This window comes from Anabrus simplex, chromosome 2 (genome assembly GCF_040414725.1).
Source record: "Anabrus simplex isolate iqAnaSimp1 chromosome 2, ASM4041472v1, whole genome shotgun sequence".
Taxonomy (NCBI): Eukaryota; Metazoa; Arthropoda; class Insecta; order Orthoptera; family Tettigoniidae; genus Anabrus; species Anabrus simplex.
Window position 1 is genome coordinate 636,184,366 of NC_090266.1, and position 22,890 is coordinate 636,207,255.

A 22,890-nucleotide genomic window follows, 5' to 3' on the forward strand; every position below is an offset into this window, starting at 1 on the left:
ACAAACTGAAGAGCTTCTAAGTTACATTCAAATAGTTTAGGGCAGGCCACCCAAACTACGACCAGGGGCCAATCGTTTGTTACCCTTTGCAACAAGGGGGTTAAATTATCTGTTATCCTTCAAACACTTTGTGTAAGCGTACTATATTTCAAGTCTCACCGAAACCATATCAAACAACCAGAACTAAACTCAAAAGTTTATGCCAGTAAAATAACTTCAGTAAAAAATAAATTTAAAAAAGCCCAGGCCCAGCGTCAATTTTTACGGGTCCGTCAGTGAACTGTCTTGGATTTATCATATGTTGTCTGATATACAGTATTCTCCGGCAGAATAGGGTCCAGTATAATTGGCTACTGTTTGTTAGCTGATGTGTGGGGTGAACTGCTGCAGTCTGGGGCCTGGTTACAATGAGTAGACTAGTCTTGTGGAAGATACGTGTCTTTTCGTAAAGTGAATTGTATGGTTATCCTTGTGTTAAAATCAGTACTTGGTACAATATAACAAAGATGATCTGGAGCAGTATACCACGTGTTGGTGGAACAATTCCTGAAAATTGTGTATAATGAACAACATATTGAAATGTGTTCCTGCCTTAGATTATACGATCACTACAAATGGTAGTAGATGACACTGCTTGATTTTCCACATACTTATTAAGTTTTAGATATATATTGATATGTTAATGTGTTAGGGAAAGCTTTCCAGTCTTTTGTTTGTTATACTGGTGGTTCACGAGCCCCTTATAACTCATGAAGATATGCAACCCATTTAACTTTGATAGTCCTTGAGGTCGATATTGCAATGTTTGCGACTAGCATGTTAAACGAGGCAAACTTACACATGAAAATGGTCCACATGTTATCTTCACACCAGGATGAAAGAACAATTCCACAAACATGCTATTTTATTCCTTGCTATGATAATACATATCTATATATACAGTATAAAATTACTTGTCCTGGCTGACTGACAGATTCATCATCGCCGAGCCGAAACTACTGGACATAAAGAAATGAAATTTTGGGGATATATTCATATTAAGATTTAGGAGCCCGCTCAGAAAGGATTTTTGGATATTCCGGTGCTAAGGGGGTGAATAGAGGGGTGAAATTTTAAAATGAGTGTATCTATATCTCAAAACCGTAAAAGTTTACAGGTGTAAAAATAGAATTTAGAATCTTCTTTAAAAATAAAGAAACACGTATTTTGTTTTTTGGAAAATACAATTAATGGGAGGGTGAAGAGGGGGGCGAATTTTTAAAATGAGTGCATCTTTATCTCAATGTATGTAAAAATTGGTATTTAGAATCTTCATTAAAAATAAAGAAACACGTTTTTTTTTCGGAATATCCCAATAGGAGGCGTGAAAAGGGGTGAAAAAGGCGTTGAATGCCTTTAATGAGGATACTTATATCTCAGAAACTGTAAGTCCTGAAAATTTGTGTTTGGGACCTCCTTCAAAAATAAAGAAACAAGTATTTTTTGTTTTTGGAAAATCCAATTAATGGGGGGGAAAGGGGGTGAATTTTAAAATGATTGCACCTATATCTCAAAACTTTTAATGTTTATAGATGTAAAAATTGGTATTTAGAATCTCCTTTAAAAATAAAGAAACACGTATTATTTTGTTTACGGATAATCCCAATAGGAAGGGTGGAAAAGGATGAAGAATGGGTTGTATGCCTTTAATGAAGCTACTTATATTTCAGAACCTGAAGATATTACAGACCAGAAAATTGGTGTTTGGGATCTCCTTTAAAAATAAAGAAACAAGTATGTTTCTGTTTTTGGAAAAGCCAATTAATGGGGGGTGAAAAGAGGGTGAATTTTTAAAATGAGTATCTATATCTCGAAACTTTTAAAGTTTATAGATGTAAAAATTGGTATTACGAATCTCCTTTAAAAATAAAGAAACACGTATATTTTTGTTTTCGGAAAATTCCAATAGGAAGGGTGGAAAAGGGTGAAAAAGTGGTTGATTGCCTTTAATGAGGCTACTTATATTTCAGAACCTGAAGATATTACAGACCTGAAAATTGGTATTTGGGATCTACTTTAAAAATAAAGAAACAGGTATTTTTTCGTTTTTGGAAAATCCAAATAAGGGGGAGAAAAGTGGGGTGAATTTTTAAAATGAGTGTGTCTACAACTTAAAATTTTTAAAGTTTACAAGTGTAAAAATTGGTATTTAGAATCCCCTTTAAAAATAAAGGAACACGTATTTTTTTGTTTTCTGTAAATCCCAATGGGAGGGGTGTAAAAGGATGAATAATGGGTTGAATGCCTTTAATGAGGATACATATATCTCAGTAACTGAAGATATTACAGAACTGAAAATTTGTATATGGGATCTCCTTTAAAAATAAAGAAACACGTATTTTGTTTTTGGAAAATCCAATTAATGGCGGTTAAACAGGAGTGACAATTTGGGGTGAATTTTTTGAAAGACTATATCTACAGAATACCTGAAAACGTAAAATGTTACAGACGTAAAAAGTGGGTATTTTAAATCTCCTGTAAACGTAAAGAAACATAGGTGATTTGTTTTTGGAAACTCCACGTAAGGGAAAATAAAAAGGGGTGAAATTTTAAAATGAGAATTTCTACAGTATTATCTCAAAAAACTTAACATGTTACAGAAGTGAAAAATGGTATTTTTTATCTCTGTTAAAAATAAAGAGACGTGTATTTTTAGTTTTCAGAAATACCACTTGGGTGGAGGGGGGTAAAAGTGACTGAAAATGGTGTTGAATTCTTTTAATTAGGCTACTGATATCTCAAAAAAGAAGATATTACAGACGTGAAATTTGATACTTGGAATCTGCTTTAAAAGTAATGACACACGTATTCTAGGAAAATCCAATGAATTGGAAGGGGGTGAAAGAATTGAAAAATTGACTTAATTGTATGAGAATACATACATCTAAAAAAACTAAAGTTGTTAGGGCCTACAGACGCGAAAATTGGTATTTGGATCTCCTTCAAAAACAAAGAAAAACCCGTTTTTTTGGGAGGGGGAATCATCATGGGGGGCGGGAGTGAAAAGGAGTTGAATTCCTTTCATGAGGACACACAAATCAAAAACTGAAGAAGTTAGAGTCGCGATAATTGGTATTTAGAAGATTCTTTACTATTAAAGAAACAAGTATGTTTGCCGGAAAATTCACTTGGGGGGGGGGGGAAGGAGTGTGAAAGGAAGTGAAAAAAGTGAATTATTTTTATGGAGATACTTATATCTCAAAACTGAAGGTAATAAACCTGAACATTGGTTTTTGGAATCTTCTTTAAACATAAAGAAACATGCCTTCTTTTAATGTTTTTTTTTGGGGGGGGGGATAAATAAACTTAACGGCGGTGGGGTGTAAAGGGAGGTGAGACCAATTGATTTTACTGTTCATAATGTACTCATAAGGAGCCTACGTTGCTCAGGCGGCAGCGCGCCGGCCTCTCAGAGCTGTGTTCCGTGGTTCAAATCCCGGTCACTCCATATGACATTCGTGCTGGACAAATCGGAGGCGGAACAGGGTTTTCTCCGGATACTCCGGTTTTCCCTGCCATCATTCATTCCAGCAACACTGTCCAATATTTCATTTCATTTGTCATTCATCGATCATTGCCCCAGAGGAGTGCTTCGGCAGCTGGCACAATTCCTATAGTCGCCGCTAGATTGGGGCTTTATTCATTCCATTCCTGACCCTGTCGAATGACTGGAAACAGGCTGTAGATTTTCGACGTACTTATTCTGATCGTAAACCGATCATTTTTAATCTTTCCTGGGTTCGTTTTCAACAGCCATCTTTTCCTTCGGAGAACGTTCTTAGATTACAGTAGATTCTCCTGGCATATAAATAAAAATTTAAACAGATTTGAAATAAACGATAGGAATGAGATTGACCGTCAAATTGTTCACCTCTATAATAAGGTCAATAATGCACGGAAGTATGTCATTCGTATCGCCAGAAATCCCGTACACTTGCCTACGCGCGACAATGGTGCTGGTCACATTCTCAACAATGACAATGGCCGCTGATAAATTTACCGCCAAGTAGCGGTCTTGCATCTTGCTGTGGGGTCAAGAACATCTAATAATAATAATAATAATAATAATAATAATAATAATAATAATAATCATAATAATAATGTTCTGGACCGTTGTCAAATGTGCGGACCACCCTGGTAACGTGTCCTGGACGGGTAATGACTAAGAATGCAGTCCGGCCGCGGGTTCAGTACCGCCAAGGCACCCAAGACGACACCACGCCGGATCTCCTGAAGGATTTGATCCATATTAAAAATGCTTATAGGAAAAGATGGCGACGATTTAGGGACCCAACTGACCGGGTGGAATACCTGGACCTAGCCCGGGAAGTACGAAATCGATTGCTGGAAAGAAAGATTGAAAAATGGGAGGAAACTTTTCGTAATGTATTAGAAAACGAGTCAAATCGCGAATTTTGGCGGATTCTCGCATAAAACGAGTCAGATTGCGAATTTCGGCGGATTATATATCTAAAACAATAAGCATTCAATTATAAATATAAGTATAATACCGTAGCGAAGCACGGGTATCTTGCTAGTTGTATATATATACCAATATGAACTAGTTAATAGGTTGTGCGAAGTGATCCGCTGTGCCAGATTACAAAATGAACACTGTGAAACTTGAATCAGGGATACGAAAAGGATATTGCATTGTCAGGTGGAAGGTCGTGCACTGCAAGTACATCTTCTATGAGCCAATCACTGTATGACAATCGTGGCTGAACAAGGCAAGGTTCTGGGCGCCAGTTAGGGCTGACAGCGGATGGACAGTTTGAATACAGGCGTACTAAGTTTTTTGCAAGTAGTGTCGGATAAAGTGCTTATCCACGGGAAGTCTGTAGGACTCGTTACTTCCAATATTAATTCAATATATGAGACTCAAATGAATTCTTAAAACGAATACAGATGCGAGTTAACAAGTACGCTACAAAAGGAATATACAGTATCCAGTACTGAATTTGCTCTGAACTGCGCCGAGCCTCGAACTAGCTCAGTTGGAAAGAACATGACAGCCGAGAAGTCAGAATACGACGAAACAAACGACAGGTTCGTATTCTGATCCCATACCTTTCTTTTTGTTATCGTCTATTACGTTAGATGTGGCAATGTGCCAAACCAAATTGTTTCCAAAGAATGATTGTTTATTTGGCATTGAAAAAGCTCGTTTATATCGTGGTTTATTTTGCTGCTTTGGACTAGGATATACACTGAAGAAAATGGAAATTGCAACACCCAGAAGGAGTGATGCTACATTGCTGCAATTGAACATGCAGGACGAGTATTCGGTTGTGATTCTATTATTACGCTTTCAGGTCCCTCTAACCGCAAGTTTGGACAACAATCAATACAGGATGTGCCCACCACGAGCTGCAATAAATTGATGAATTCGTCGAGGCATGGAGTCAATAAGGCCCTGGATCGCTTCCTGAGGAATTGTGGCACATGCTTGCTGAACTGCACGGATCAGTTGTTCCAGAGATTTGGGTGGCTGAGGACGATTGGCCAGTTGTCGACCCATCATGTCCCACACATGCTCAATAGGACTGAGGTCCGGGGATCTGGCGGGCCATTCTAAGGTTGTGATGTCGTGGAGAGCTTCTCTGGAGATGCGTGCAGTGTGAACCCGGGCATTGTCCTGCTGAAACATCCCATTAGCAATGTTCGCCATCATAGGGACAACCGCTGGATTGAGTACCCTATCAACGTACTGTCGAGCAGTCATAGTGCCCTCAACAAGCACTAATTGTGATTTCACATTAAAGCCAATAGCTCCCCAGACCACAATGCTTGGCGTTGGCCCTGTGTGCCTCTCGACAAATAAGATCTGGGCGGCCCCTCTCCCCGGTACGTCGGCACACACGATTCCGGCGATCACTACGGATAAGACAGAAGCGCGATTCATCACTAAAGACGACCCTATGCGATTCGTCGACCCACGTCGATCTTTCTCGACACGGGGCCCCCCATACACGTCGCTGTTGTGGGGTCAATGGAACACCTTCTGCAGGGACACGGGCTCGTAAGCCAGCTGCACGCAGGCGATTACCAACTGTTTGTTGTGTAACGTGGGGTGCCACAGCTGCTCGAATTTGCGCTGCTGTTGTATGGGGTTCCATCCGGGCCATCCGAATGATGCGGCGATCCTCTCTCACAGTTGTCCGTCGCGCTGGGCCTGTGCCAGGTCTACGAGTGTGGGTACCTTCATTTGACCACTGCTGCCATACACGTTGTACCGGAGATGCCTATCGGCCAACACGTGCAGCGACAGACCTTAGCGATAATCCAGCCTCACACAGCCCAATTATCCGAGCCCTCTCAAACGGCGACAGTTGTTGATAGCGCGCCCTTCTCTGTCGTCGAGGCATGTTTGACGGGGAACACTTCACTGCACAGACTGCAAGTCAACTACGCTAGAGGTGGGGACGGAGCGATTAATACCGATGAGTAATCCGGTTGTAGCGGTAGAGCGCACCACCGATCCCCTCCGCTTACAACTGCGAGTACTCGCGGAGGACCTGAGCACAGTGTAGCGCACAACACACGTAAGAAAGTACCTGTATTCAATCTGTGTGTTTCGAATGTACGTATATATTTCCTACGCTTGTTATGTTTTGTAGATAATGTAAAGACTGTTAGATTATATTTGTGGTGTTAGTGTAATATTTAAACATATTCGTAGATAGTAGTTATATTTTTAGAACATTTAATGGAATTAAAGGAAATTTTTACAGAACGTTGTTCCACAAATGCCACGAAAACCGTCGGATGCCTGGCAGTTTTTTGACATCACTGATAATAGGAAACACGCAAAATGCAAATTTTGTGGCCGCATATACGCGACGGGTGGTGGCACATCAAATATAATATAATATAATATAATATAATATAATATAATATAATATAATATAATATAATATAATATAATATAATATAATATAATATAATATAATATAACTGTATTTATAGAAGCATTCTACTGATAGCTGTTTGGCATTGGGACCTGTAGTAGTATATTGTCAGATATGTTTTGTAATCACATTTGCAAAGAAGGACATTCCAGTCAACGTTCATTTACGTAATTACTTTTGTCATCCTGTAGATGAAATTATGTCAGTGTTTTTCATTATATTCAGGTTATTCTTCCCATTAACAGTGTACCGTATCACATGAACTTACAAAATAATTGTTAATACATTACTTTTCTGTTAACTTCCAATCCCCTTGTATACAAACCCTTTCGGTAGGTATGCACCGTACTTTGTTTCACTATTCGAATGAGTTAACTATACGAGTTACTAACATTTATTCCACATACTACCTCCTACTCCCTAGCAGTTACGTATATAACAATTATAGTGAATATATATGCAGTTATTTATAGTTGTTACGTTGTGAGGGAAGGGTATTAATAGGGGGATGCAATACCTTCGCAGTGCCATACCTATAACGTGTTTAAACGTCCCGCGTCAGGACATTCACTCGGTACTACCGGGTGATGACGTCGAACAACTGCTCCGCTCCGCTCCGCTCCGCTCCGTCCCCAGCACTAAACTACGCTACACCAGAGTCCGCATACTGGAGTTGATTCCTCCGCGACCAAACACGTGGGGAGACCTGTAGCAACAACAATCCAATGGGTCCGAAACTTTGATAGTTTACATACCTACATGGCATCGTTCCATATCTTGAAAATCAACACAAACGACCAAAACCTTCATGGTGTTGCAATTTCCAGTTTCTTAAGTGTAGTCTTTCATCGTTTTCGTGTACATTTCGGTTGGTAACGTGAGTGTTATATTTTTTTGCTAGTTGCTTTACGTCGCACCGACACAGATAGGTCTTATGGCGACGATGGGACAGGAAATGCCTAGGAGTTGGAAGGAAGCTGCCGTGGCCTTAATGAAGGTACAGCCTCAGTATTTGCCTGCTGTGAAAATGGGAAACCACGGAAAATCATCTTTAGGGCTGCCGACAGTGGGATTCGAACCCACTATCTCCCGGATGCAAACCCACAGCCGCGTGCCCCTGACCGCAGTGAGTGTTATTAGTGTGTGTGATCGTTTTAAGTGTTCATTCGAGTTTCAAATATCGGAGTAACATTGGCGCTTATAAATCCTACTGTCTTCCTTTGTACTAGGAAGCTGTCAACACTTACAAAATGTTGGCATACGCCTGGATTCGAACCGTCCATCCACTGTCACCTCCCACGCGGCACCGGCACCTTTCCACTTCAATATAATATCCTTTTCATCTCTGATTCATGCTTTTCAGCGTCCATTTCGCATTCTGCCACAAGAGATAACTTCGCACAACATATTATTAGCTAGTTCGTATTTGCGGTATGTGTATTATAGAACCACGCAATAAACAGCATGTTTGTAGAATGGTCCTTTTATCTTAACGCGAAGATGGCATATAATACATTTTCCTGTGCAAGTCTGCCTCGTATTGCGATGCTGAAATACTGGCAGCAAGCAGGAGCAATATCAACCTTAAGACTGTCAGCGATAGGTGAGTTGCATATCTTCGTGAATTCTTAAGGGCTGGTGGACCACCCGGTATGTGATTGCGTTTGATGAAGAGGATCTCCGTAGATTGTCATGGCAGAATATAGCTACGTTGTTGCAAGTCATTTTGGAAATTTTATTTCAGGTAGATAACCTTGATGAAGATCCCACCCATTTGATAGTTTTCGGAGAGTTTCATGCCCTGGGAGAGAAGAGAAAATTGCCGGGCGAGTTGGCCGTGCGGTTAGGGGCGCACAGCTTCGAGCTTGCATCCGGGAGCTAGTGGGTTCGATCCTCACTGTCGGCAGCCCTAAAGACGGGTTTCCGTGGTTTCCCATTTTCACACCAGGCAAATGCTGGGGCTGCACCTTAATTAAGGCCACGGCTGCTTCCTTCCCACTCCTAGGCCTTTCCTATCCCATTGACGCCATAAGACCTATCTGTGTCAGTGCGACGTAAAGCAAATTGTGAAAAAGAAGAAAATTTTCATGCTCTATCTACATTCGTGGGACCCATCTGGTCAACACTGGTGCCCAAGTTACGGTCATTTCAGATTATTATAATGATTTTATTTAGATATCATCAATATTTCAGCTCTAGCCGTGTCGGAACGGGACGTTAATCTTCTTCTTCATCATCATCACCACTGCAATCACCACATCCCAGTAAGTTGCAAAGTCCGCGTTGAGGTCGTTCGATGAATATTTATTGGGAAAATCAACAGTCACAAAAATTGCAGAATTCTTTTAATCGTATACAAAATCTTTGTCTTAAATATTTTCGTTTAAATTAGAAAAATTTCTTCCAAATTTACTTTCTCTCTCTCTCTGTGTGTGTGAGAGAGAGCAATTCTGAGCAATGATATTCTAGAATTAAGATGTAAAAAATTGTGTATACACTTAAACGATACCTTGGAATTTGAATTTCCACGGTCGGTTGAACTAAAATTACTTTCTGCAGCTGAGTTTCACTGCGTCATCATTCTCTGCACAGGCAGTTTGCAATGCCAGGTCGATGAAAAACTAAGAGTTTGGTTTATCCTTCCCAATGCACGAGTTAGAAGGGTAATCAGGTGGGTTGACGTATCATATGTTGATGATTCAAGCGTAGTGGCGGACGGGTTATTTAAAGTTTGGGTTTTGAAGTCAGTTTATCGTTACAGGCACTACACGTACAAATTAGTTTGAAACGATGCAGAATAAAGTGTAAATCATCATCATCATCATCTGTTCCGCTTTTCCCACACCTGTGGAATCACGGGTGCGAACTGTGTCGCGCATATGTATTTGGGACCAGTTTTGTGGCCGGAAGCCCTTCCTGACGCCAACAGTGTATGGAGAGATGTAATCACTATTGCGTATTTCTTTGCTGGTTGGTAGTGTGGTGTGTTGTCTGAATAGGGAAAGGAGAGTGTTGGGACGAACACAAACAGCCAGTCACCGAGCCAGAATAATTACTCCCACACGATTAAAATCCCCGAGCCAGCCGGGAATCTACCTCTGGACCCTCCGAACCAAAGGCCTCAATTCTGACCATTCATCAAAGGAATCGGACAATTAAGTAAAAAACTATGACCATTAATAATGTTATAGGTTTAGATGTCTTTTATAGTGCGTAAGTTGCATGAAAGTAAATTTCTTAGTAAGTTCAGCCATTCAAACGAAGATAAATTAATTGCGCAACATCGATCCAACAGACATGCTTATTAGGTACGCTTCAAAGTTATAACAACTTGGAATATTTTCACACAGAGAAAAATTAATTTTAAATTTCGTATCATGCACTTGCTTTCTTTTTTGCTAGTGGTTTTACGTCGCACCGACACAGATTTGTCTTATGGCGACGATGGGATAGGAAAGGCCTAGGAATGAGAAGGAAGCGGCCGTGACCTTAAGGAACAGCCCCAGTATTTGCCTGGTGTGAAAATGGGAAACTACGGAAAACCATCTTCAGGGCTGCCGACAATGGGATTCGAACCCACTATATCCCGGATGCGAGCTCACAGCTGTGCGCCCCTAACCGCACGGCCAACTCGCCCGGTCCTTTTCTATCCTACCATCGTTATAAGACCTATATGTGACGGTGACGTAAAACAAAAGAAAAGTGATCACCACTGTGACTGCCTTGATGATTTATAGCACAGTGGAACAAATGTACGTCAAGAAGACGTGCCATGTCTAGGACATTCAGACACCTCAAGTTTCAATTTGGAAGTTTTATCTACCCTGCCGTCCGCCTCCGTAGCGTAACGGTTAGTGTTATTAACTTCCTTCCTCGGAGGCCCGGGTTCGATCCCCTGTACTACCAGAAATGTAAGAATAGCACGAGGGCTGGTATGTGCTTCAAATGGTACATGCAGCTCACCTCCATTGGGGGTGTGCCTGAGAAGAGCTGCACAACCTCGGGATGAGGACACGAGTTTTACGACGCGCAGGTCGCCTACGGGAGTCAAATCAAAGGACCTGCACCAGGCCTTTCCGGAGGCCACACGACATTTCACATACCGTGCCATCTAATTATTAAACTGGCAACATGAACTTGACCAAGCTGCTGAAATTAACATTGCCTAATGGTCACTAAATATTTCACCCGGCTATATTTATGTACGTCACGGCCATGGGTTCTATTCTCTGTTAAACATCTTACTAAATTGATTGAGATCGAAACCGTGATTTTAGGGATTCACCCTTTAACTACCGAGGCATCTATTATTCACTACAAAGACTTTTATTTTCATATGATCCATCCAGAAGTGTCAATAATTCTCTGACTTCTACTAGTACAAAGGCTTTTTCTCCTGCTATGTTTCTGCTTTCAGGCATTACAAATACCTAATCTAATAATTGATTCTTAGGTCTGTCTCTAATTCCCTCCAAAATCACCCATCTTTTAGGAAACATTTATTACGTGTTCAAAATACGATTGCACTCGGTTATACGAAGAACTACTGCTTGTTTAAGTCCGGTGCTCTGTCATCAGGAGCAGTAGCGCGCTACGTCGCTGCTCAGTTAGCCACTCAGTGCTTGGTGATACAGTGGTTCCTTCCCCCATAACGTTCCGTGGATTTGCATTTGAGTTACCGGCTTTCAAACACTGCTAAACGGCATTTTTTCGAAATTGACTTATTGATACCAACTAAAAGCTCTCAGCGCCCTCTACATGGCTGTGAACATTTCCATTTGAAAACTCTGATAAAATAGCTTAAAATGGACAGAAGAAAGTTCCGTCAACTTGCAAAACCTTCCAAAATTGCGATAGATGCAGATGCAATACCTGCTGAAAGAAAGCCACTTGCAAAACCTGTTAACTTACGTAAGTAACATGGCTGCTTGTTAGGATAGACCTACATATGCAAAACCTGCTCAATTGTTCGCTGCCGGGCTGAGTGACTCAGACGGTTAAGGCGCTGGCCTTCTGGCCCCAACTTGGCAGGTTCGATCCTGGCTCAGTCCGGTGGTATTTGAAGGTGCTCTCAAATACGTCAGCCTCGTGTCGGTAGATTTACTGGCACGTAAATGAACTCCTGCGGGACTAAATTCCGGCACCTCGGCGTCTCCGAAAACCGTAAAAGAGTAGTTAGTGGGACGTAAAACAAATAACATTATTAAATTGTTCGCTTCAACAGTCATAACACACGTAAAGCATCCTGATCCTTGCATTAATATCATGAAAAAAAACATGCTTAAGTCATAAATCTAGACAAGTATGTCTGTTTGTTTCGGACAATTCTTGAAGGAAACCGGACTGTGGCATTTCCAGTTTCGAAAAGATAACTTTTTTTTTTCTATTTGCTTAACGTCGCACCGACACAGATAGGTGTTATGGCGACGATGACACAGGAAAGGCCTAGGAATGGGAAGGAAGCGGCCGTGGCCTTAAGGTACAGCCCATATTCAGTGCTGCCGACAGTGGGATTCGAACCCACAATCTCCCGAATGCGAGCTCACAGCTGCGCGCCCCTAACCGCGCGGCTACTCGCCCGGTGCTAAGAAACTTAGGGGAGACTGGGGCAAGTTGACGATGCTAAGCTTTGAGGGGTCGCATGTTAAACAAGATTATTCAAAATCCCCTTTATTCACTTTTAATACATCCATTACACTACACTCTTATATTATAACCTTATAATTACACTCTTGAAAGATGTTCCAAAGTAATTAAATAAAATCCATAACTTCAGCAAATTATCCTCTTGCCCCAGCGGCGAGCGTGTCGTCCCAAAACTCACGAGTCTCAAAACTCACGAATCCCAAAACTCACGAATTGCAGGAAGAGGATTAGTAAGAACAGGTTTCTCTACCTGGGCCAGTCTCAAAACTCACGAGCAGGGCTAGTTTTTCTTTGAATGGATAAATCTCCACCCTATTAGTTATGGGATAATGGAATACTTTTAATAATCGAATAACTTCCATCCAAATGAATTTCAAATATCATTCAGTTATATCGCACAGAATAAACGGATGCGTCATGAGTAATTTTTTGGTTTAAGTGCGTCGGGTAGACAACCTATTGAAATAAGCGAATAGATGAACTCTTACGAAAAATAGAAAAAACGCCTTTTGATTCCAAATGCATCTCCAAGTGTTGAAACTAAATGAGTGAATTAACTGTCTTGATCTTTAATACATATAAATAAAATTCCCTATTCAAGTAAATGCCGCCTTCTGGCTGCATAATGCAACTAAGCTCCAGTACCACCAATGACAGTTTCTTTTAATTACCAGCGGGCAATATACCTACTTTAATTTGATGTCGTTCGGCTGCATGCATAAATTGTTAGATTTTAACTTTCATTAGTTGATTCCTATGGATCGGGAACTGGGTGTTCAGCATTAGACTTCATCTCAGGTAGGGCCTCATTTTTACAGACGTGCAGGTCACCTATACGGCGTCACCTCTAAAGACCTGCACCAGACCTCCCCAAAGGACACACGTCATTATTACAAATTTATGTGAAAGGTAAAATAATGCATTATATTAGCCTTAACAAAACAGCAAAATATTTTAATAATAATAATAATAATAATAATAATAATAATAATAATAATAATAATACTCCCTCGGTCTCTTTCATTCACCAACCGTTATTTCTTCCCCTGTGGGTTGGGGGCAGAAAAACATCCACAGTGTCCCCTGCCTGTCGCAAGGGAAGCGTGAGTCACCGCGCACCTCATCCCCCCTGCGGTAATCGCAAGCACCTTCTGTTCAGAATCGTGAGTTTTGAGACTCATTAGAATGTTTACTTTAGCTACCAGTTTGTAGTCGTGAGTTTTGATACTATTTGTAACTAATTTTAGCCCGTGAGTTTTGAAACTCGTGAGTTTTGAGACGTAACCGCGGCGAGGCAAGTTGACGAACCTGTCGGGGAAAGATAACGAAAAATCCAAACCTGTTCCAACCTACACCAAACTTTGTAATATAGCTTGAAAGGGTATTAAGTATACACACATGGACAATGTCACTATAAACATCACTTTCATTGCCACTGATGCTTTCACGGCCCGTACTTATAGACATGATATAGACTTTTGGGCTTGTGCCGTGTCAAGAAAATAATTTGAAATTCTTTACGTTTCGCACAGAACTTTGCTCTGCGTCATCAGAAGAAAATCTCGACTGTCCACGAGAAAGGTTTCAATTGTTTGGGAAGAATGGAGGATGGAGACATGATGGACACCGAAGACGCTGATATTACTTGATCGTTTTGAACATTGTCAGTATGTTTTTAAAATGAAGATTTGACTGTTACAGTAACGAACGTTCTCGAATTCATTACCTTTGCCGTTGTTAACGCCCTATGTTTTCTATCAAATGTTTTACTACGATTATTTATTCGATATTTCTGACATAATGACTGTAAAAATATTGCGTTCTTAAAAGCAAGTACGGCCAGTATCCAGTATTCGGGAGATAGTGGGTTCGAAACAGCACTGTCGGCAGCCCTGAAGATGGTTTTCTGTGGTTCCCCATTTTAGCACCGGGCAAATGCTGGGGCTGTACCGTCATTAAGGCTACGGCCGCTTTCTTCCCACTCCTAGCCCTTTCCTGTCCCATCGTCGCCGGTGCGACGTAAAGCAGCTTGTAACAAAGAAGTACCGTACGATTTGTTTAGTTAAATTTACAAGTCATCGTGATATCCGGACCTTGAAAAGCGTTAATTTTGTTAGTTACTTCACCAGACTGACTTTACTCTTTCATAGAAGTTTGTAATTCGTTCCGAGTTCAGCTCAAGCAGGAGCTAAATTGTTTAATGTGTTCAGATTATTAAACTGTAAGCTCAAGAGAAGATGCGTTAGTATATTTCAACATGGGCAAAACTTACTTCAAAGACCTATTAAATATATTTTATAAATAATTTATTTTAATGTATTCAATTTGGCTGTCACTCCGCAGATATATTGTTCCAAATTATTGTAATATTGCAGTCTATGTCATTTTATAACACTTAAAATGATTTCAATAAACATAGACAAGGAAAAAAGTCTGACTTACTATAACTCTCTGGCAGGTTTTGCAAGTGGAAGTCAAATTTGACAAGTTTTTAAAATCAGAACGTGATCAAGATGACCATCCATGCAGATGCAAAACCGGCCAGATTTGACTTCCACTTACAAAACTTGCTGTCCATTTTTTGTTTTTCATTTTATTTTTTACAATTCGTTTTACGTCGCACCAACACAGATAGGTCTTATGGCAACGATGGGATAGGAAAGGGCTAGGAGTGGGGAGGAAGCGGCCGTGGTCTTAATGAAGGTACCTGATGTAAAAATGGGAAACCATGGAAAACCATCTTCAGGGCTGCCGACAGCTGGGCTCGAACCTACTATCTCGCGAATGCAAGCCGTTAGCCACGTGACTCAAGCAACGCAACTACCTACTTGGTCCTGCTATCCGTGAACGTTAAGTTGTTATACTTCTAAAAACATTTTGGTGGGATTATTCAGACTACAAGAGAGATATCAGAGTTTTTACCTGAATTATACCAGAAATAATTAAATTAACTCTTGGGGATTAGCCGTAGGTCATTTTTGCCAATTTCCTCCGGTATGTTTATGATGAATTTAACAGGGTTTGCAAGTGGACAAATCATTTCTTGTGTTGTTCGTTTGTATTCCATTCTGCTTAATTCAGTCCATTGGTTTCGCATTTGTAGTTCACACAAATTTCCCTCAAATTCATCCTGTCCTGTCGGTAATAGGAGACTCGTGTGTCGTGCCCGCTGCTCGCCCCACTCTCGCCTAACCCACTGCGGTAAACAAGAGTAGCGACTCCTCGCCCACGAGCAATCGTATTTTGAAAAATTACTGGCTATTCACATTTTGTTTTCGGCCATCAAATGTAATTTAAACTAACAAGTGTAACCAGTGGCCTTTATTTCTTCAGTATGGATAACTTGTCATTGTCCGGTTCCATGGCTAAATGGTTAGCGTGCTGGCCTTTGGTCACTGGGGTCTCGGGTTCGATTCCCGGCAGGGTCGGGAATTTTAACCATCATAGGTTAATTTCGCTGACACGAGGGCTGGGTTTATGTGTCGTCTTCATCATCATTTCATCCCCATCACGACGCGCAGGTCGCCTACGGGAGTCAAATAAAAAAAGACCTGCATCTGGCGAGCCGAACTTGCCCTAGGACACTCCCGGTACTAAAAGCCATACGCCATTTCACTTTATCTGTCATTGACCAAATGTGTAGCACAATCGGCTGGCATTTAAGAGCTTTTAAAAACGATACTCTACTCAGTAGATTTACTGGCATGAATAAAACTTTTTAGGTCAATATTCCAGCGAATCTCAAGACCTATTGTAGTAATAGGGACGTAAACAATAATAATGTCTTTTTTTACGTCCCACTATGATAACGAAGAACAGAATAAGACCCTTTGCTTCGTTCAACGATAATTGTCTTAGAATTTCCAATCCAAACAGCCGAAGAGATTAAACAAAAGAGGCAAGTCTGTTCGGAACAAAGGTTTTCGGAGACGCTGAGTTGCTGGAATTTTGTCCCGCAGGAGTTCTTTTACGTGCCAGTAAATCTTCCGACACGAGGATGACGTATTTCAGCACATTCAAATAACACCGGACTGAGCCAGGACCGAACCTGCAACGTTGGGGTCAGAAGGCCAGCGCCTCAACCGCCTGAGCCACTCAACCCGGCGGGACGTATTATTACTATTATTATTATTATTATTATTATTATTATTATTATTATTATTATTATTATTATATCTTTACCAACATTGTTACTATCTGCAGGCGAAACAGTCGTTCTCGATCATGAATATAACTACGATTTAAAGGACGTGCATACTCCCGAATTTCGCTATTAAATAAATAAATAAATAAATAAATAAATAAATAAATAAATAAAACACCTCTAGTTTTACGTGGAACCCGAGCCACACAGCCGTGTCCTTCCGTTTCAAAAATCCCATATGCAATGGCTTGGATATGAAATACGCCCATCTTGATGATAATGATTGTTTAAAGGAGCCTAACATCTAAGTCATCGGCCCCTATCCCATATACTTGTAAGAAGGCAGTGATCATGCCACTCTGTATCATGTCCCAATAAATAAATTCGCTATTATTATTATTATTATTATTATTATTATTATTATTATTATTATTATTATTATTATAATTATTAACTGTTATGGATTTTTCAGAAACCCAGGAATATCTGACACGAGTGCCTGTAGATTTGTTCTGCATAACAGAAAAAATATTCGCCTATTTCTGGCTATCGCCAGGAAAGAGCCCTCTACAGTAGTTGACACATCGGGACAACGGCATTGATTTTCTTAAATTCGGTAATGTTACTGTCATTATAAAATATTTCAGAAACAAAATTTCACAAAGCTGAAATCGCATTAGTAAGTAATTTCAAATTTTCTTTGGTACCGGTATTCCTAAATCCGAGGAAGGGGCGGCAATGTGCTTCCTACTCCCCGCTCCACCACCGCCTATTCGAGAGCACATTCGTTGCGATAAAAACAGTTCTTTTATGTTCCAGTACTTCTACGCATTGAACATACAGCTTCACATTTTGAAGATAGCTGTTAACGAGAGAGACATCACACAGAGATGAACCTAGGCTATTTGCTTTCTCCTCACTATGGGAGCGAGAAAGTAATATCGTGTGCTAAATAAGGGTGGCTCGACTGCCACAACCTTCCGATTTTTTGAGGTAATACCGGTGGGATCGACGAACTGCCATTATATTTTGAATGTCGAGGGCTAACGAAGGTCGCAAGGGCAGCATATAAACAGTACTTCACACAGGTTAATGGGGAGCGACATACTTCACAAGCATCCCGATAGCTTCATAGCACCGTTGCTACAATTTTATGCTTGATGCAAGATGTATTTAAAACACAAAGGCGGAATACTGTTTTTTGAAAGGAAGGGGATAATGGAAAACTGAATTGTTGAGAGGGAAGACATCCCTTGAAGCGTGACTACAGAGAAATTATGAATGTCCAAGTAAGGAAGGGTGCAAACATAGACTCAGACCACTATCTGACAAGAGTCAAACTACAGTTGATACCCCAAAGGTTCAGAAGAAGGAAGCAAATAATTCCGAAATTTGATACCAGTCGGATCCAGCCATCTCTCACCGAAGAATTAGAGAAAAAGCAGTCCAACAATTGGCAGCAACTCAAGACCAAACTAATTGAAACAGCACAAACACTGATTCCTCTGCAGAAAAGAAAAAAACACCCTTGGTGGAACACAGACTGTGAACAAGCCATCCAATCCCGGCAGAATGCATACAATAAGTGGAACAGCAAAAAGACCGATAAGAATCACAAAATGTTTTTGGCAGTCAGGAAAGAGGCAGCGAAATTAATCCGACAGACCAAAAGGAAATTCGAGAAAGATCAACTACTGGAAATTGAAAAGGACTTCGAAAAAAACCACACACGAAATTTCTACAAGAACTTCAAAACAAAGCTAACAGGGTATCAGCCACAAAACCTTTGCTTTAAGAAAGTAAATGGGCAATTTGCACTGAACAATCAAGAAAACTGCACTGAACTTGCAAGGTATTTTGAAGAACTGCTTAACTGCCCAGAGCCAACACAAAGATTTCCACCGCAGGAACCTGACTTCACAAACCCAAATTCAGTACCACCGGATGAAGAAGAAATTACCAGACAGATAAAACGACTTAAAATGAATAAAGCTGCAGGTGAGGATGGGATCATAGCAGAAATTCTCAAATCAGCAGGCCCAAATACTATAAAAGAATTCACCGGTATCATCCAAGAGATTTGGGAAACAGAACAAATTCCAGAAGATTGGAAAAGTGCACTAATTCATCCTTTACATAAGAAAGGAGACAGAAAGGATGTAAATAACTACAGAGGAATCTCATTGGTATCTGTTGCCTACAAAATTTTATCTCAGTGCCTTCTCGATAGAGCCCAACAGCAACTAGAACCAAAAATTGGAGAATATCAAGCAGGTTTCAGACCAGGCCGTTCATGTCCAGAGCAAATTTTGAACCTAAAGTTAATCCTAAGGCATCAGAGAATTTGTAGCAAAAATGTAGTTTGTACTTTTGTTGATTTCAAAAAGGCCTATGATTCAGTTGATCGTCAATCACTGTTTCAGATATTAAAAGAACAGGGTCTAGACCGGAAAACACTCGCAATTGTAAAAGAGACATTGACAGACACAAAATCTAAGGTTAAATTCATGGGGGAAATCTCAGACCCTTTTCCGATCAAAACAGGTGTAAGACAGGGAGATGGGCTCTCTCCACTACTCTTCAACTGCGTCCTTGAAAAGGTAATACAGGAATGGCGCAAACAGAAGTCTGCCCTCAAGATTGACCAACCAATCACTCTTGGTAGGGGCAAATTAGCAGTAGACTGCCTGGCATTTGCGGACGATCTGGCAATCTTAACTCGTGACGTTTCAACAGCCATAAACCAGATCGAACTCCTGAAAGAAACAGCGGAAAAAGTCGGCCTCCAAATATCGTTTGAAAAAACTGAATACATGACCTGCAGCAAAGAAGCCCCTAAATTCATGGAGACAAAATATGGCAAAATAAAACGGGTCCAGCAATTCAAATATCTCGGTGAAATAATTCAGGAGAATGGAATGGAAACAAAAGCCAATGAAGTTAGATGCCAAAAAATGGAAACTGCGTATAGACTCACCCAAAATATCTATAACAAAAAGTGTCTCTCCAAGCATGCTAAACTAAGACACTATAATACAGTTATTAAACCAGAATGCCTCTATGGATCAGAGACACTAATTTTGAACAGGAAAACTGATCTAGAAAATATTCAGAAAAAGGAACGCAAGATCATTAGAAAAATTTTAGGCCCAAAACTCGTAGATGAACAGTACCGCCTTAGAGGGAAACAGGAAATCAAACAATTTTCTAACATTCACAGCGACATCAGAAAACGCAGATTAAGATTCTTTGGACATATAAAAAGGATGAACCCAGATAGACTTACCAAGCAAATAGTTGAATTTTATGAAAACCGAAGTAAAGCTAAAACGGACACAATAAAATGGATTGGCGAAATTAAAACAGATCTCAAACTGGCAGGAATTACACCTGAAGACACCCAAAGCCGGGTTATCTTCAGAACCAAAGTTCATAAGTGGCAAGTTGACCAAGAGGAAAAACCAAAGAAGAAGACCGGAACAACATGGTCTCAAGAGAGAAAAGAAGCACACAGCAAACGAATGAAGGAAGTGTGGGCACAAAGAAAGGCAAATGCCTGTCTCTAAGTACTTTGCGTAGTCCTAATGGGCTCATTCGCAATATATATATATATATATATATATATATATATATATATATATATATATATATATATATATATATAATAATAATAATAATAATAATAATAATAATGGGACCTATAAGAAACAACAATGCCGAATTTAGACTACGATCAAACAGAAGGCTATATTTAAAAATTGAAGAAAGCGACAACCGTAATGAGGAAAAGAGGACTCCAGTTTTTTGGACGCATTTATACTAGAATGAATAAAAATAGATTAACTAAACACATCTTCAGCCTGTTCAACAGTTACAAATCCTAGCCAACGTGGTTCATTGAAATTGAAAAGGATATGAAAAACGCTGGAACTAAAATAGATTCGATAAAAAACAGAACACGTTTCATAGAAGTAACACGAAAGGCAGGATTTTAGGAGAGAAAGAAATTAACAACTGGAAGAAAATGGACTCAGGACGAAAAGAAACAACATTCTCAGAAATTGAAGGAAGTTTCTTTACAATCTGCTTTAAGGCCGTGGCTTTAATTAAGGTACAGCCCCAGCATTTGCCTGGTGTGAAAATGGGAAACCACGGAAAACCATCTTCAGGGCTTCCGACAGTGGGGTTCGAAACCACTATCTCCCGGATGCAAGCTCACAGCTGCGCACCCATAACCGCACGGCCAACTCGCCCGGTGAACGAAGTTTGGAAACGAAGAAAGTTAAATGCATGTTTTTTTTCTATTTGCTTTACGTCGCACCAACACAGATAGGTCTTATGACGTTGGAATAGGAAAGGCCAAGGAATGGGAAGGAAGCGGCCGTGGCCTGAATTAAGGTACAGCCTTAGCATTTGCCTGGTTTGAAAATGGGAAACCACGGAAAACCATCTTCAGGGCTGCCGACAGTGAGGTCCGAACCCACTATCTCCCGGATGCAAGCTCACACCCCTAACCGCACGGCCAACTCGCCCGGTTTTAAATGCAAAGAAAAGTAACCGAAGTTGATTTATCGTACCCTCAAAATGGTTATTCGAATAATATGTTGTGTGTTTAAAGTCCGTTGCTTACAGTTTTCAAGACACGCTACTTTACAAGAATATTGTCCTGAAAAGGGTATCTATTGACACGAATTGCAACAGATTGCACTGATATCTGATCAACAAGGCTGGTCAACAAGGCTACTCTACCATTCAATTTATTTACTTGTCTATTCATTGTATTATTCTCAACATACTCACTAACAAAACAAATTATAAACCTGTGCCCTTATAAATGTTGGAAAATACTGCTGAAGAAGACTTTAATCAAAATGTCAGATCCCTATCTTGTACAGTGCCTGAGAAAATGGGCATATATGCGATATCAGTTTTGTTTAAATACACCTCATTAATTTTTAAATACTGTAGCATCATACTAAACATTTCGATCAATTTTTGCTACCTTGAGTGATAGCTTCTCTTACCTCCCCATGGGCTCCGTTACTCAAATTCAGTCAAAGTAGGATCTCGCAGTAAGTATCAGAACTACCAGGAACATTAACGTCACTTATCAGTATCAAGAACATAATACAAGCAGTAAGAGTGACTTGATTCTCCCTTTAGGAAGGGAAATGCACAGTCCAAACGTTATGATAGGACAGGATTCTTGGGCAGGAGGGTGGGAATTACCGTGTTCCGTTTGTACTCGCTAACTTACTTTCTCCTGTTCGTAAGTCTTACCGCAATTTCAAGGATTTTCATTATTCAGCTACTGGGTCATACTTGCGTCCGGTTGTTGCAAATAGAGGTTCTATTTTTCTCTAAAATTTACAGATTCAAAATTCACCTGCCACCTTCTAATTCCTTCTGTTTAAAATAGGAATCGAGATTTGGTCTATGGTATCAATAATAAATTATTGCCAGGCAATTCTAGGGGGTGAATTGCGTGTAGTAAAGTAAAAGGATCGAAATCGAAAGGGTTATTGAAAATAAATTGTCCCTATTTTCGAAATGTTCCTTCAAAAATTAAAATACTTGATGATTTTAGGGGAAGTTCTAAGAATGTTAAAAATATCCGTCTGTCACATGTTTTTGATTTACCAGTAAACAATTTGAACTTTGACCAACTATATAGGCCAACGTGACCTCGGACATCTAATAATAAACGAATAGGCACAGTACTAGTGAGCCGGCAGAAGGTAACACTTGCCAGCACGAGAATAAAACTACACACATCCACTTACCGGCACGGCGGGTGAATCGAGCGCAATGGGCAAACTGCGCTTGGTGTTGCGCGCTAGTGTCACCCCTTGTCAATCTGCCAGCAACATGTGTCCACACTTCAACTACACTCCTCTCTGCCTGAGCTTCTCAAGTTCAATGGTGAGCGGGAGGTGGGGAGTAAGGAGGGGCTAGCGCTCGTGCAGACCCCAACGGCCTTGCGACATCCAGAGACCCTCAATTAGAAGCGCGTTAGTCATGCTAGCATCGCACTCTTACGCTAACGCATTTCTTTTCTTTTTAATGTATTTACGAGAACTGTGGCTAATACCTGAAACTACCTTAAAATGAAGCAGCAACGTCACGGGAGCGGGGAGGGGGTGTTACAAC

General features: G+C 40.4%; 1 protein-coding gene across 4 annotated transcripts in view; it reads right to left on the minus strand.

Annotated features, from left to right (window-relative positions):
- Positions 1–22,660, minus strand: part of LOC136862977 (solute carrier family 41 member 1) — an 847,982-nt gene extending 825,322 nt beyond the window's left edge. For 3 of the 4 annotated variants that reach the window (XM_067139280.2, XM_067139274.2, XM_067139275.2), the window contains exon 1: positions 22,524–22,660. The gene's annotated coding sequence lies outside the window, so the exon portion shown is untranslated. The remainder of the gene's footprint in view (positions 1–22,523) is intronic. The other variant, XM_067139276.2, reaches the window with a different exon arrangement.
- Positions 22,661–22,890: the final 230 nt, after the last annotated feature.